This window comes from Panthera onca, chromosome C2 (genome assembly GCF_046562875.1).
Source record: "Panthera onca isolate mPanOnc1 chromosome C2, mPanOnc1 haplotype 2, whole genome shotgun sequence".
Lineage (NCBI taxonomy): Eukaryota > Metazoa > Chordata > Mammalia > Carnivora > Felidae > Panthera > Panthera onca.
Genome location: NC_138347.1, coordinates 43,128,701 through 43,143,447, shown reverse-complemented (window position 1 = coordinate 43,143,447; position 14,747 = coordinate 43,128,701). Strand labels below are relative to the sequence as shown.

The 14,747-nt window shown below is 38.8% G+C and overlaps 1 pseudogene; it reads left to right on the top strand.

The window, feature by feature from the left end:
• Positions 1-12,633: 12,633 nt before the first annotated feature.
• LOC132684338 (protein NDRG4 pseudogene) lies at positions 12,634-13,605 on the top strand (annotated as a pseudogene).
• Positions 13,606-14,747: the final 1,142 nt, after the last annotated feature.

The following is a 14,747-nucleotide window of genomic DNA, read 5'->3' as shown; positions in this document are numbered from 1 at the left end:
CTAGCTCTTTGGGGAATATAAAGCAAGCTGCCTCAAAGAATAGAAGCATAATTTCAATATATTTAAAGAAAGAATATGTCAGCCAGAAGGTGAATTTATCAATCATTAAGACAGTATATATGAGAGAGAGACAGAGACAGAGAGAGAGAGAATCATAGAGGTCGACTTTCCCTAGACCTTTCTAAATAACTACTGAGGAAAGAGCACCTTAGCCAGTGGTCAGACATGTTTGGTACCCACTGTTTGGGTGAACTCATGGTCAGAGAGATGTAGGCTATTTTACCTGGGTGTCTTTACAGATAAATTCATCTCCTTGATATATTTACTATCCAATATCTAGATTCTGATTCTGATTTGAATACTCATGGAAATCCAGTTATTATAGAGAGAACACTGAGCTTCTCATACTGAACTTCAGATTCTCTCTCATGGGATTTTAAATTATTACAAAATCAGAAACTGATATTGAGCGGGTTCTTTATTCACTAATAAATATTTTAAGAACCTTCTATAATGCTGTAAATTATGATAGATGATAAGAAAATAAGCGAGACAGCCATTATCCCCATCCTCCTTGAGCTTACATTCTAGTGAGGAATATAGACAATTAGGAAACCACTTGCAATAATGTGCAACGAGTGCTAGAAGAACAAGGGTCAGGATCTTACAGTGAATGTATATCAGGGACATGTCAACTACTTACATATTTAAAATGGAGATCAGGGAATACTTCTTGGAAGACATTTCATTAAGCTGAGCTAAAAAGATAGCTAGCCAGGTGAGGGGGGGGACAGGTACGTGGAATATACTCATCAAGTGGGTGGAATAAAATGGGCAAAGACCCTGTGTTGAGAAAGAGGACATTTTCAAGAAATTGAAGGAAATCCGTGTTATGAAGTAGAGAGTACCAAGGTGGTAGGGATCTGTGAAGGAAAAGGTGAGGGAGGGAGGAAGAAGCCAAATCATTCTGGTCTACGGAAAACCAAGTTAAGAAACATACACATTATCCTGATTATGGTGTGAATACATCAAAGGTTTTTTTAGCAGGAGAGTTATATGATCAAAATTTAATTTCAAATTTGTCCTCTAGATAATATTCTGTGCAGAGAAAGACTCAGGGACACAAGTTTGCAAGATATGGCAATATGAAGAGATGGTGTGTTCAGGGACTCATAATCAATAGGACTTGACCAACTGAATGTAAAAGGTACTTATTAACTTGGATGTTTCCATCTATGGGTGATGATACATCTTATTTTAAAAGTATAAATCATCATTCTGGTTTTATATAGTAATCTTGTGAACTTGGTAAATGTGGGTATGTCCCTGGTAGCTGAATGATATATTGACTTTTGGTATATTGACATAGTAAAGTTTCTTAGCCTAGAAGCTTAACTTCTGGTCTAATAAATTCATCAAGGGAATTAATGGGTCTGTTAAACCCCTTAGAAAGAGCTTGCTGACCTTGTCCCAGGAAGATATCCACATATATATTTCTCCATGTAATTGTCAAGATAATAGTTTAAGTTAAAGAAAATATAACATGATAAAAATGGGTAAGCTAAATGAATAAAAAGTATCTAGTGACTATAGAAAAAAAAGGCAAAATAGTTTATGGAGAGAATACATACATTTCTTTATAAAAGAAACCTAATTTTAGTCTTGCATTTTCTCTATTTATTTATGGTAGAATAAAATATAAAAGTAGATCTTGGAGCTCAAAGCTTCTGGATAAATTATTGCTCCTTGCAGAGATTTACAAGAATTTCAGGTGATATAATACTACATAGAGACCTTTCTTTTAAGTAGAGGAGAACTACGGGCTGTTAAAGTTTATTGAATGATTTTCACTAGTAAATGAATAAAAGAAACTTTCATAGAGAAAGATCTCACCAAAGAACTTTAGCCAACACAAGCCCCTAAAATTTCACTTTCAACACAGGAACCTCATGCAGTCTGGTTCTCTCCGAAGCCATATTCTCCTCCTTATTACTTTCAAGGATAGGACTGCTCTCATTGTTCCAGCCCCTTAGCATCTTAATCTTTAACTCTTCCTTCCAATAGCTTTTGTCTCCTCTAATTAAGCATAAAACTCTAGGCAAGTCAAAATCAAATTCTCACTGAAGGAAGCTTTACGTTGCTGAATCCAGAAAGCAAAGTTTTTGATACAAAATAAGAGACGCTTCTACAAGATATATGATGGAAGGCTTGACATACTTCAGTTTCTCCCATATCCAGAACCAACATTCTCAAGAGGAAGGTTAAAATGCTGTCACGATTACATTTCAGAAGATAGAATGTTGATTCACCCTAGGTATACATGGGCAGCAAAATTCTCCTTTATGGGAAAACAAAACAAAACAAAACAAAAAACAAAAGCTGTACAATCTTGGCTAAAAAGAAAACAAAAACAGAGACACTGAACTGTCACATGTATAAAAGGCTCAGTTTGATTTTCACAACAGAACACCAAATTTCCAAATAGTCAGAAGCAGTAATTTTACCAAAGGGATTTTTGACATCCAATATATATGTCATTTTCTTTTGCTCTCTTTTAACTGTAACATATTTGACCTTGAAGATGCATTTGATCAAAAAACATAATTCCCCTTTGATGAGAATGTCTTTCTGAGATGTACCCCTGTCTGAGCAGCGTAATGTGCCCCCTTCACAGGGAGCAGCTCTGATTCTGTCTAGTAGGAAAGACAAAACTGTGTTTCTGTTACTGACCAAGCCTGGGGAAAACTGTGTCTTTCAAAGACAAAGGCAATATCAGGGCAATGAAACTTTTGGCAGCCATTATGAGCTTCAAGCTGTGTCTTGTATTCAGCTGCTGAATAGACACTACACTAAAGCATTACAGAGATTTGTTGGTGACAGCTGCCACCTCGTCTATCAGCCATTAGAGGAATAGTATTGGAGCGTACATTTAGTTTCCCAGATGAAGGTTTAAATCCTTGTTATTTCTGATTTACCCTAAAGAAGTTAATATTTTGGCAATGTTACATAATAACGCTGGAAAAGAAAAAGTCCCACATAGAGACACAACTTATTTTGTTTCTCCTAATGAGTCAAGTCTAAATAGTGATGGGCATTTCTGGTGATCCAAGTTCTTTCTGTGACATTGCACATGCATTTTAACAATTATAGCTTTACTTGGAAAGAGAGATTGCAAGCTATTAGTATTTGCTTCTGCCTCTGATATGCATGCTGAGGAGAGAACAAAAACTCAGGGGAGTCAACATTTTTGAAAAGCAAAGGAAGAGGTTGAAATTCAGGAAGTAGTTCAAGGTTGAGCTCTATCACATATTAGAACCTAAAAGAATCAACTTTTAGTTATCAATTATGTATCTTAATATTGCATTTGTGTGTAATTTATATATATACATAAACCTTATTTTGTTCTGATTTATATGTGTATACATATACCTCATTTCTGATTTGCTGTTCATTTAATGCTTGATTGCATATAACAATAGCATATGGAGGTATTTCAAATGTGAAAAGGGAAATTAGTTCAGTAAATCACTAAGAAGTTTAAATTCTTCCATCCACCATATCAATACAGCTCCAATGCCAGCCACTGCTTTGTGAAATGTCTTTTAAGAAGAGAAGATTGAGGGCGCCTGGATGGCTCAGTCAGCTGAGCGACCAACTCTTGATTTCGGCTTAGCTCATGATCTCAGGGTTCGAATTTGAGCCCCATGTTAGGCTGTGAACTGCCAGTGAGAGCCTGACTGAGATGCTCAATTTTTCTCTCTGCCCCTCCCCTACTCACTCTCTCTCTCTCTCAAAATAAACAAACAAAACTTCTGTTTTTATAGTTGTTTTTTAAACAGCTTTTCCACAGAGAGCAGCTTTTCTCCAGGAAACAAATACAGAGAAAGGATTTAGTTCTACAGAGAAAAAGTTAAAAACAATAGTAACTGGAAGAGTCCTTTGAAATCAAGCTTAATCTCCACAGATATGTTTCCACATGCACCCAAAATTAATCTCGGTCATTCAGTTGTCCAACAAAGTGTCATTTATTCATTTGTTCACCGCTTCAAAAATTCACCCAAGTCTTGTACATATTTTCTACACAAGCAACCATGCTATCTGCAAACAAGGACAGTTTTATATGTTCCTTCCCAGTGTGAATACCTGTTACTTCCTTTTCTTGTCTTATTGTATTAGCTAGGACTTTCAATATAAAATTGAAAAGTAGTGGTGAGAAAGGACATCCTTGCCTTGTTCCTGGTCTTAGTGGGAATTGCTCTGGTTATTTATATAGTTAGTTTGCTTCATATTTTTAGTTTACTCCCCAAAAATTATCTCTTCTCTGCACTCTTTCAGTTAAGAAATATGAGAAGTTGGCTCTAAATTGTGGCAGGTTACAAAATAACCACTATAGTATAAAAAAAAATGTTTAAAAAATCAACCAGCAATTGGAAATAGCCATTTTTAATATTTTGAATGTATTTAAAATTATGAAAATATCTGCTAAGCAGGTCAGAAATAGGTGACTAAAAATGTCTTAAGTGGGTTAAAAACTCTCCAAAATTCCAAATCCCTTTCTTTACTTCAAACTTTTTTAATGATTTGTATTTATTACTTAAAGTTAAATATTAATTCATCATAGAAACTTGAAACAAATAGGAGAAGCCAGAGGAAACACAAAATGTCACCTACTAACCAAAAGACTCTTCCTCTGTCATAACCTTATTTTGTTCTGATTTACAATTTTCTGTAGGCATATGATGCAGGTTTTTTTCAAAGGCACATTGCTTTGTAAACAAAAATTGTAGTCAACCAATTCACTATTATTAAGTACCCAAGTTCTCTACAATTTTTCTCTTTGCAGATATTTCCTGCGTTCAGATTTTGCAATTATATGCAGTGGCAAACAAAAATAATTGGCTTGGAGAACACTTTCAGAAAGACAAAAATGCTCTCAAGTCATACAGAGAACTTAAAAAACAGGCCCGTATCACACCATTAGGCATAATGCTTACATCACTTAAAAAAAAAAAAAAAATTCTGAAGATCTTTATTTTTAACCAAATTTCAGTTTCAGTAAAATTATGTGATCAATCACCTTGTTTTCACCAGCTGATTGACTACGTTCCTTTGGGCCACATTACTTGAAACTTAGTGCATTGAGTATGGACACAGTAAAACTAGATTCACATTTGAAAAGGTTTACTCTGGCAACCATTTGGAAAACTGATTAGAGGGGAATGAAATGACTCAGTCTAGAATACAAATGTTGATGCTGTTGTACTAATCAAAGAGAAAATGAAGACCTGAATTTAAATTCTCAGAAGACACATGAAAGAAAAGCAAAAGCCGATGACACACTGAAAATATTAGATTTGTAGGGTAAGAAAGAGGGAGTAGATAAAGACAATGTTTGAGTTGCTATAATGGGCAATTACGTGAATTTTTGTGCTGTTAACTGTGGAAGTAATTTCAGGGGAAATATGATGAGTTCAAGTACAGAAAATGAATTTGAATTGTTTATCAGGCATCCCAAGAGCATTCTGATAGATGGCTTGATTTATGGATCTAAGCCCTGAAAAAAGATTGGGGCTAGAGATCCTTCTTCTAGAATCAAGAGCATGAAAGTGAGAAATACTGACAAGCAGATAAAATGACCCAAGTACAGCATAGAGTGCATAAGAGAATATGAATAGTGGAAACCTTAAGAACAACTAATTTAAAGAGTTAGATATAAAAGCCCATGAAAGAGTTTGTCAAGAAACAGCAAACGGTATATGCTAAAATTTAGGGTAAAATACTTGTCACCGTGGTTAAGAGAGAGAAGTTTAATAGTGAACATACAATAATTCTGTTATATATACACAGAGCTCAAGTAGAAAATATATTCCAAAGGGACCTCCTTTACCCTGGCCCCTCATGACTTCATGTAAAGGAACTGCTTTTTTTTTTTTTTTTTTTTTTTTTTTTTTTTAAGACAATGATAGCATGAGCAGGGGAGAGGTGGGGTCAGAGAAAGGTGGGGACAGAGGATCCAAATTTAGGAAGTATAGGCTCTGTACTGGAACTAACGAACCCTGGGGTCATGCCCTGAGCCTGGTGCTCAACCTACTGAGCCACCCAGGAGCCCCTGGAACTGCTCTTAAGTAACTTCCCTGGCTGCTCTTTCCCCAGAGAAAAGCGACTGATGAGAACAGTGAGCTAGAAGAAGGACCCCGCAGCTACCATGCTGTCCCTTCAGTTCCTTGCCATGGCAAACAGGGCTTGACCTTGTGTAGGAGGCTTACAGCCTAGGATACGTTTGATTCATGGAAGTCCAGAAAGCCTATTTCACTGCACATAGAACCCATGTCCTTCAACTTAGGTGTTAACAATGCTGACATTCTAATCTCCCATTCCACTGACCCATGTCCATTTCTCAACTGTTTCAGAACTCAGGCATGAAAGAGAACACTGTTACGTATTGACTAGTTCAAACACCAGTAATAAGGATTGAATAGTGTTCGTCCACCTAACATAGGCAGGATGTGGTTACAAATAACTGTGTGATCATGATTAGAGCAGTTTTATTGGAAGTGCGACTGTAATGTGTTGGACCATAAATGTGGTACGAGCGGTGATCAGAAGGACGGATTATTTTTACGACAGTGCTGGCTTTTGAAAGGAAAGAAACCGTGTGCTCATTGAAGGCTTGGTGGTGAGGGAGTTCTGTGGCTAGCCTATTGTTACTGCTTTTTAATACGAACGGAGCACAATATGTTTAAAGTTTTAGGGTAAAACTAGCTGAAGGTGCAGGAGAGAGCGTGTCCTCGATGAAGTGTAGTCCTTGAGAGAGAGGGCATAAATTTCAGAGCACAGGTGGGCAGGCAGCCCCTGACTGAAATAAGAGGGAGGCAGGGCAGGGCAGGTTTACATAAACAAAGCACTAGGAATGCAAAGCCCAGTAACATGATCTTTGTTTTCCAGGAGCTCGTTTTAGGGGCTGGGTGAGACAAACTGAATCAAGCTCGAAGCCTAATACAAGGTGTAAGATGAGATTTGAAAATTCAACTCTTCTCCTATAAAGTGACTCTCCTCCAATCTCAGAGTGCTCATTTATTTTCCCATAGGAAACAAATAAAACTGGAGAATGAGTTGTTGATGCAGTCCCTACATGAAGACAGTTTAATACTTAAGAAGAGTGCTATCACTCAAATCATTGTTGTGTAAATTTATGCCAGGCTTTTAAGGCTTCATCAATACCTTGGCCTACTATCCTGAATAAATACTTGAGAAGTAGCCTGTTACTGTTAAAGAGTGTGTTTATTTAGCTTTGGGAACTTCTGGGATCGGACGGTTTAACGTTTTTGTGAGATTTCTGTCCAAGGTATGTAAGATATGAGAATTTATTTGGAAAATGTTCTGAATCTAGAGTATTTTCAAAAAAAAATCTACAATGTATATAATCAAGACATTTCTCTGCCAAAGCCTGAGTCAGCAGCACATGAGTGTGCACAAGGCAGAGTGATTTAGGGAAGGCAATAAAACAAAATAAAATACTAACCTCGAATATAAGACTGGTTTGAGTTCAGCTTTCCTTTCCCTAGTTTGATCTCTGGCAGGTTGCTCAATTTTTTTCTTTTAGTTCCTTTACTTATAAACTGGGGAGAGAAGGGAGAGAGAAGAGCAGTCTTTATTGACCACTAGCTTTGTTTACTGTGCTCTGCTGGGAGATTTATTTACTAGAGAGCGGGAATGTAGTGGTGACAGATATGGAGTCTGGAGCCAGGCTTCCTAAGTTTGAAGTTTGGTTCCCCCACTGAATAGCCACGTGACCTGAGTTAGCTTCGTAAATTCTTTATGCCAATGTTGAGTCACCTCTAAATGTCAGTGACAACAAAGGTTGATGACTCATTGTGACTACTGAGTTAATATACGGAAGCACTTCAAACTGTGTCTAGAACATGATAAGAACATAAATATGAACTGTTTTATAATTTACCTCACATGGTATTTGCAACGATCAAATGAAGTTACAGAAAAAAAGCACTGTTCACCACAGTGCCTGGCACCTAATAAATTCATGATAAATGGCACCTATAATTATGTTTTCTAATAAGATTTGGTTGACAGCCTTGTCATTGGGTGGTACGTATCCCCATTTTCAAGATAAAGCGACTGAAACAATAAAATTCTAAGAACCTTTGAAACAGTGGGAAGTAAAATCCAGAATCAAGTCCTTTTCTAAATATTTTTAAAAGTCTACGTTCTTTCCATTAATTTATTGTATACGAATGAGTCAAAATTTAATAATGCCTCTTTCACAGTGTTGTTGTAAGGATTAAAGGTGTCAATGTTTATACAACGAACTACAGGCGCTGAATTAATTTAAGGTATCATTACAGTCCATGGGGAAGTCTGTATTCTTGAGTCCTACCTGCCATCATATTCCAAGAGAATACGTACTCCAGGTGTTGACCACAGTTTAGGATATCATAACATCGAGTATCTCAAGGACTCTCCTAATTTGTTAGAGAATTCAGAGGAAGAACAGAGAAAGTGAGACATCTGAATCTACTTTATGGACAGCTGCCTAGGCACCAGAATTGATACAGAACATGAATATTATAGCTTCTCTGTGAGGCAAACAAATGAGTACTCTTTTTTTTTTTACCCAAAACCAAACCAACCACACACGTTCTTTAAATAAATGACAATGTACTAGTGTGTGTGTGAAAAAAAGAGATTTATGCAAAGATGCAGTAAGTATATGACAGATAAATCAGTGAAAATGACACGATAGGGAAAATCAATACTAAAATCTACAGCAATAAAAAGGAGTAAGTCATGTGAAAGAATGCATTTCTACATCCATCGAAGTAAAATTAATTGTAAATGTGCCTAATTCATTCAAGTTAGAAGACATTCATTTTAGCGAGCTTATACTATGAGCCTGGAAAAATTTGTTAGTTTTTCATTTCAATGCGCATCTCATTTTCTATAAATATTATGATGAACATATCTATATAATTAACAATAGCCAAGAAAAGCAATGCCTAATAAACCTAGTATCAAGAATTATTGAATGCAAATTAACTACACAATTCATAAGTGGTGTAATTAGTTTTTAATTAATAATCCACTTGACCTTTTAGGAAGTAGATGATATTTCTTTATTGCTGAATCACACTAGAGACAAGCAGGAGCTATCCTTCAATATTTGCATCAGGTGGTAAATAGCCTGAATGATTAGTCGTCACATTTAGTTTGCTTAAAAAGTAAATATTTTTCCCTACCAGCATTATTGTAGGAACTTGAAATTTATCTAAAAAGAATTAACTAATGTTCGATATTTAAAAAACGCTAAGCCATTTTTAGAATTATGGGATCATGAGATCCAAATGCTGAAGAGTAGTTATTCTGAAAAAATAAGAACATCTCAATTGATTAACAAATTCAGAGTTTATCACTATTTCAGAAAGGAAACACATATAATCCAAAATAATCAGATCCTCAGCATCAAGATGGGGTTTCTTAATAGGTTGTGGATTTCCTCTGAAATACAGTGTGAAGCTTACTCAGCCTCATTTTTTTAATATTTAAGGGATTCTATTTATTACCTATGTCTTAGAATCCATAATTATTTTTAATAATCTGTTCTCTTATAAACCATGTACAAGCTGAAAGGCGCCTGGGTGGCTCAGTTGGCTAAGCGTCCGACTTCAGCTCAGGTCAGGATCTCGCAGTTCGTGGGTTCGAGCCCCGCGTCAGGCTCTGTGCTGACAGCTCAGAGCCTGGAGCCTGTTTCAGATTCTGTGTCTCCCTCTCTCTCTGACCCTCTCCCGTTCATGCGCTATCTCTCTCTGTTTCTAAAATAAATAAACGTTAAAAAAAACTGTATCTAGAACACTTTTGCAATTCTTTCTGTCTATCCATCTATCATCTACCTATCTATCTATCTATCTATCTATCTATCTATCATCTATCCATCCATCATCTACCTTTATTAACTTATTGTAGAATGGATTTAAATATTTTTCCTGCTTCTCTCACTATCTGAAGCGGGATCTATTTCCAGATTCTTGCATTACATCAGTCAACAACTCTTTCAGATAATAAATGTCATTGTAGATAAATATATTTGCTGTTCCTTCCACAACAAAAAATAATACTAATGTGTAAAATTAGACTAGAGTTTTTAGATATTTGAGTTTAATGATAAAACATTAACTCTTCTAACACTGAATCTTGTGAAAAATGTTACACTGCTCAGAAAAAACAAATTTTACAGGAGGTTGAAGTATGTAATGTGAAAAACCTGATTTTTTTTCGCTTTTTATTATCAATAGAATAGTTGTTTGCAGTATATCCTCTGCCAATTTATTTTCCACAACCTCCAAAGATTCTCCTTATCTTACTTTAGATATTTTGTGAAATATTATGCATTCTGTGGCCTGAGCTAAAATAGCCATGCTATCCATGTATTCTAGAAGTTAAAATTTTTCAATTACTCTTTCTGGTTAAAGAATTACATAATATTTTGTATTACTTAAAAATAAATAGTTTGTTACATTAAAATGACCAGAGTATTTAGGAAATGTTTCTCTATTTCATTAATCCGCATGGAATAATAAACTGTAAAGGAAAATATGCTGAGTTGGCATTCCCACTTTTAATTCAGACCTTCACAATGGACAAGCTATGACCTCCTGAAAAAAGTACAAACAAAATAGTTTCTTCAGTAGTTGGGGTAGGAATTCATTAATTTGGAAAAATTGTTTAACCAACCCTAAAGGTAACAATTTCGATCCAAGAAAAGCAAGGATGCTAGTTACAAAGGCTTCAGAGAAGGCCAAACTACCCTGTTTAAGATAAAGAGAGAAAATGTCTTTATTGTTGCAAAGAGCTTGGATGGAGCAAGATGAAAGATCATAACAGTGAAAAGAAAAGACAAAGTGAGATGATCTGAGGGTAACAAAATGCCTGAAGTGCTGCTATAGACCAAATGTTTGTATGCTCCCAAAGTCATATACCGAAGTCTTATTTGGAGGTGACGTCTTTGAAAGTGATTGGGTTATGAAGGTAGAACCCTCATGAATGGAATTCGAGCTCTTGTAACAGAGATCCCAGGGGCTCCCTTCCTCCTGTGAGGACACAGCAAGAAGATGGTGGTTTATGGATCAAGAAATGGGCTCTCACCAGACACTGAATCCACTCCCACCTTGATTTTGAGTTTCCCAGCCTCCGGAACTGTGAGAAATACATTTCTGTTGTTTATGAGGCACTCAGTTAATGATACTCTGTGATAGCCACCCAAATTCAAACATCCACTCATAGGTGAATGGATAAACAATATGTTGAATATGCATGTAATGGAAAAGCATTCAGATTTAAAAAGGACCAAAATTCTGACACGTTATGTGTGCTACCACATTGAAGACGTTATACTAAATGAAACAAACCAGATACAAAAGGACAAATACTGTAGACTTCCTAGAATTCCTAGAATAGTCAAATTCATAGAGTAGAATAGTGGTGGCCAGGGACTGGAGGGAGCGGAAAAGGGGAGTTAATTTTATTGTTTAATGGGTACAAATTGCAGTTTAAGAAAATGAAAAGTTCTGGAGATGGATGGTGGTGATAGTTGCACAGGATTAAGAATGTACTCAGTGCCACTTAAAAATGATTAAAATGGTAAACTTTATATAATGTATATTTTACCACAATAAAAAAAAATATTTTTTTAAAGCCAATAATGGAGGGGATGTGAAAGAGCGTTTCAAGAATAAAGATGCCTACAGTTCCATTTGAAGTTCCTTGTGATACAAACTCCACTGTTTTCTACCACTGAAATCTTTAAGAAAGCATATTGTGTTCATGTAAAATTTTAAGAGGCTAATGGTGATCAACGTGGTTCAACATATACAAAATCAGAAACCCAAGGAGGCAGAGAAGACTATGAATATGTAAGTCCCCTGAGAACTTGCATCAATCTTAGGGAGAATTTTGGGCTTCTATAAATCATGCTATTAAGAGACATAAGATAATTTTTATCCCCAAGATACAGAGGAGGACCCCAGCTGACACATGCATGACCTTCCCAAAGAAAGGTAAAAGAAAACATTGTGGCTAACCTCCATGAAGTAAGAGGTGCCTAAAAAAGTGTTTTCTGCCCAATGGGTAGATATTTGAGGAAACATTTCTTGCTCTAAGAGGATGCATCAAATTAAAAACAAAATAGTTAACAAAAACTATATGCTTCAAAACTACCTTTCACTCTGCCTCCCCGAACATACTCCAAAGATAAGTTATGCTTATATATAATGAAAATAGTGCTTGAAATATTACTTATTTACTCTTAAGACATCCAAGTTTGCTTTGGAATACCACTTTTATTAAAAATAAACATGACGCATCGTGATCTATGCAGGGTGTTAGCTCTTCAGTATCAGCAATTCTGAAAGGCAGCAGAGTAGAGGACTTACAGGAAGCAAGGTGTGACTTTAGACAAAACTAGACTAATATTGGGTGGTCTTAGGAAAACTGTTTATATCTTTTTGCCTGAAAGATTGCTAAAACACCATCTCTCCTGCACGCCGTCCCCTCCCTCTGGACTCTGGTAACTGAGGACTTTGCCCTTCCTGGAAGAGGCACTGTGCCTTCTCCCTCCGCGAGATGACGGAGTGCTGGGATGGGGAACGTGACATCGGGAAGCCTTGTCACCTTCTGCACATGATGATCTGGGTCTCCCCGAAGGGAAACTGTCTGGCCATCCTCACCTACCATGACGTGGGGTTCAATCACAAGCTGTGCTCCAACACCTTCTTCAACTTTGAGGACACGCAGGCGACCACTAAGCACTTTGTGGTGTGTGACACGGATGCCCCTGGGCAGCGGGTGGGGGCATCGCAGTTTCACCAGGAGTACCAGCTCCCCTCCATGGAGCAGCTGGCTGCCATGCTCCCCAGCATGGTGTAGCAAGTCCGTGACTGGCATTGGAGTGAGATCCAGAGCCTACCTGCTGGCCAACTTTGCACTCTCCTTCCCCTACCTGGTCAAAGGGCTGGTACTGATGAACACTGACCCCGACGACAACAGCTGTCCAGCCTGACCGGCACTTTACCTGCCACGTGCTATCCCACCTTTCAAGCCGGGAAGAGCTGGTGAACAACACAGTGCTGGTGCAGAGCTACCGGCAACAGTTCGGGAAGCGTGGTGAGCCATGCCAACCTGCAGCTCTTCTGGAACATGTACAACACCCGCAGAGACCTGGACTTTAACGGACCTAGAACAGGATGCAATGCTAAGACCCTCTGCTGTCTGAAGATGCCGGTGGTTGGGGATAATGAGCCTGCCGAGGATGGGACGGTGGAGTCCAGCTGCAAACTGGATTCAACCACCACGACCTTCCTGAAGGGGGCAGATTCCAGAGGGCTCCCCACCACCACACACCCAGGGAAGCTGAATGAGGCCTTCAAATACTTCCTGCCAGGCGTGGGCTCCATGCCCTTGGCCAGCAGGACCAGGCTCGCCTGCTCTTGTACTGTGTCTCTCACCAGTGCCAGCTCAGCGGAAGGCAGCCACTCACCCACAGGCCTGCACCCACTCAGGCTGGGCTTGCTCAGTCACAGCATGGAGTTCTGTTGAAGTCCTTGGCCCAGCAAAGATGCCCGCCTGCCCCTGCCTTCATCAACATCCCCCTGTCCTCATGCCAGCTTGTTTTGCCTTTAGTATATTTTTGTGAGGCCGAGGGGAGAAAACAGGTTTACTTCTTTTTGATAAAGAGCTGAGGGGATTCATCCTAGATGCGGTAGCAGAACAGTCCCCAGATGGTTTAAGAGGCTCACTCCTCCCCAAATTATTCACCTTGTTAACTCGGCTGAGTTAGACCCCCACAGTCAGGGCCGGGGGCAGGGAGGAAGGGGATTTGCTGATGAAAGAGTTCCAGTCCTTCTCTGGGCAGGATCCAGGGTAATAGCCTGGATTGAAGAAAACATGGCTGATCCCCTTGGGCAGGCAGGTTTGAAGATGGGTTGGCGTTTTGAGGTGGTGTGCTGGGACAGCAGAAGCACGGGGTCCAGCTCAGGCACAGGGGTGACAACCAGGAAACAGCAGTAGGAAGCACTAAGGGGCAGGGGCCCTGGAGATCCTCAGACCCCCTTTTTCCGCATCTCCTCCACCAAGCATGTCCATTTCTATCTTGTAGCACATGTGATAATCATCTGAACAGCGTCTCCTACAGACACTCCGAGGAGGCAGCAGTCTTCCTGGTGTTCTCTCGGCTGTCATGGTGATATAGGGTCAGGCAGACAGGGGCTGAATAGGATTTCTCTGACCAAGGAAGACAGAACACAGGAGGACCTTAAGGGCAGGAACCCCAGAGACTGTCTCTTCCAGCCCATATACTCCACCAGCTCCTGGCCCTGTCCCATGTCTGAGCCAAGGCCCTGAGGTAGAAAGTTTGCCTGATCCTCTGTCTCCATAGGAGCCTGACTTGGGGGCTGAGGTTAAATGCTAGGACAGCCCATGAGGGATGGACATACCTGTGAGAACTTCATTGTGTCTCCCTTTGGGAGCCAGTATGTGGCTTGAGGCAGCAGTGGCTGAGAGTCCCAGTTTTGGACCCCAGGTTCCCTGGAGGACAGTCTAATCAGCAGCAGTGTGTCCAAGGCCATCAGAAACATGGTGAGAGTTGCTAGAGAGAGTTCTGGACAAGCTATGACAACATTTTATGTGGGCATCACTAAGAAAGAAGATCATTTTATTTGGAGATAATATGATCCGAGGTA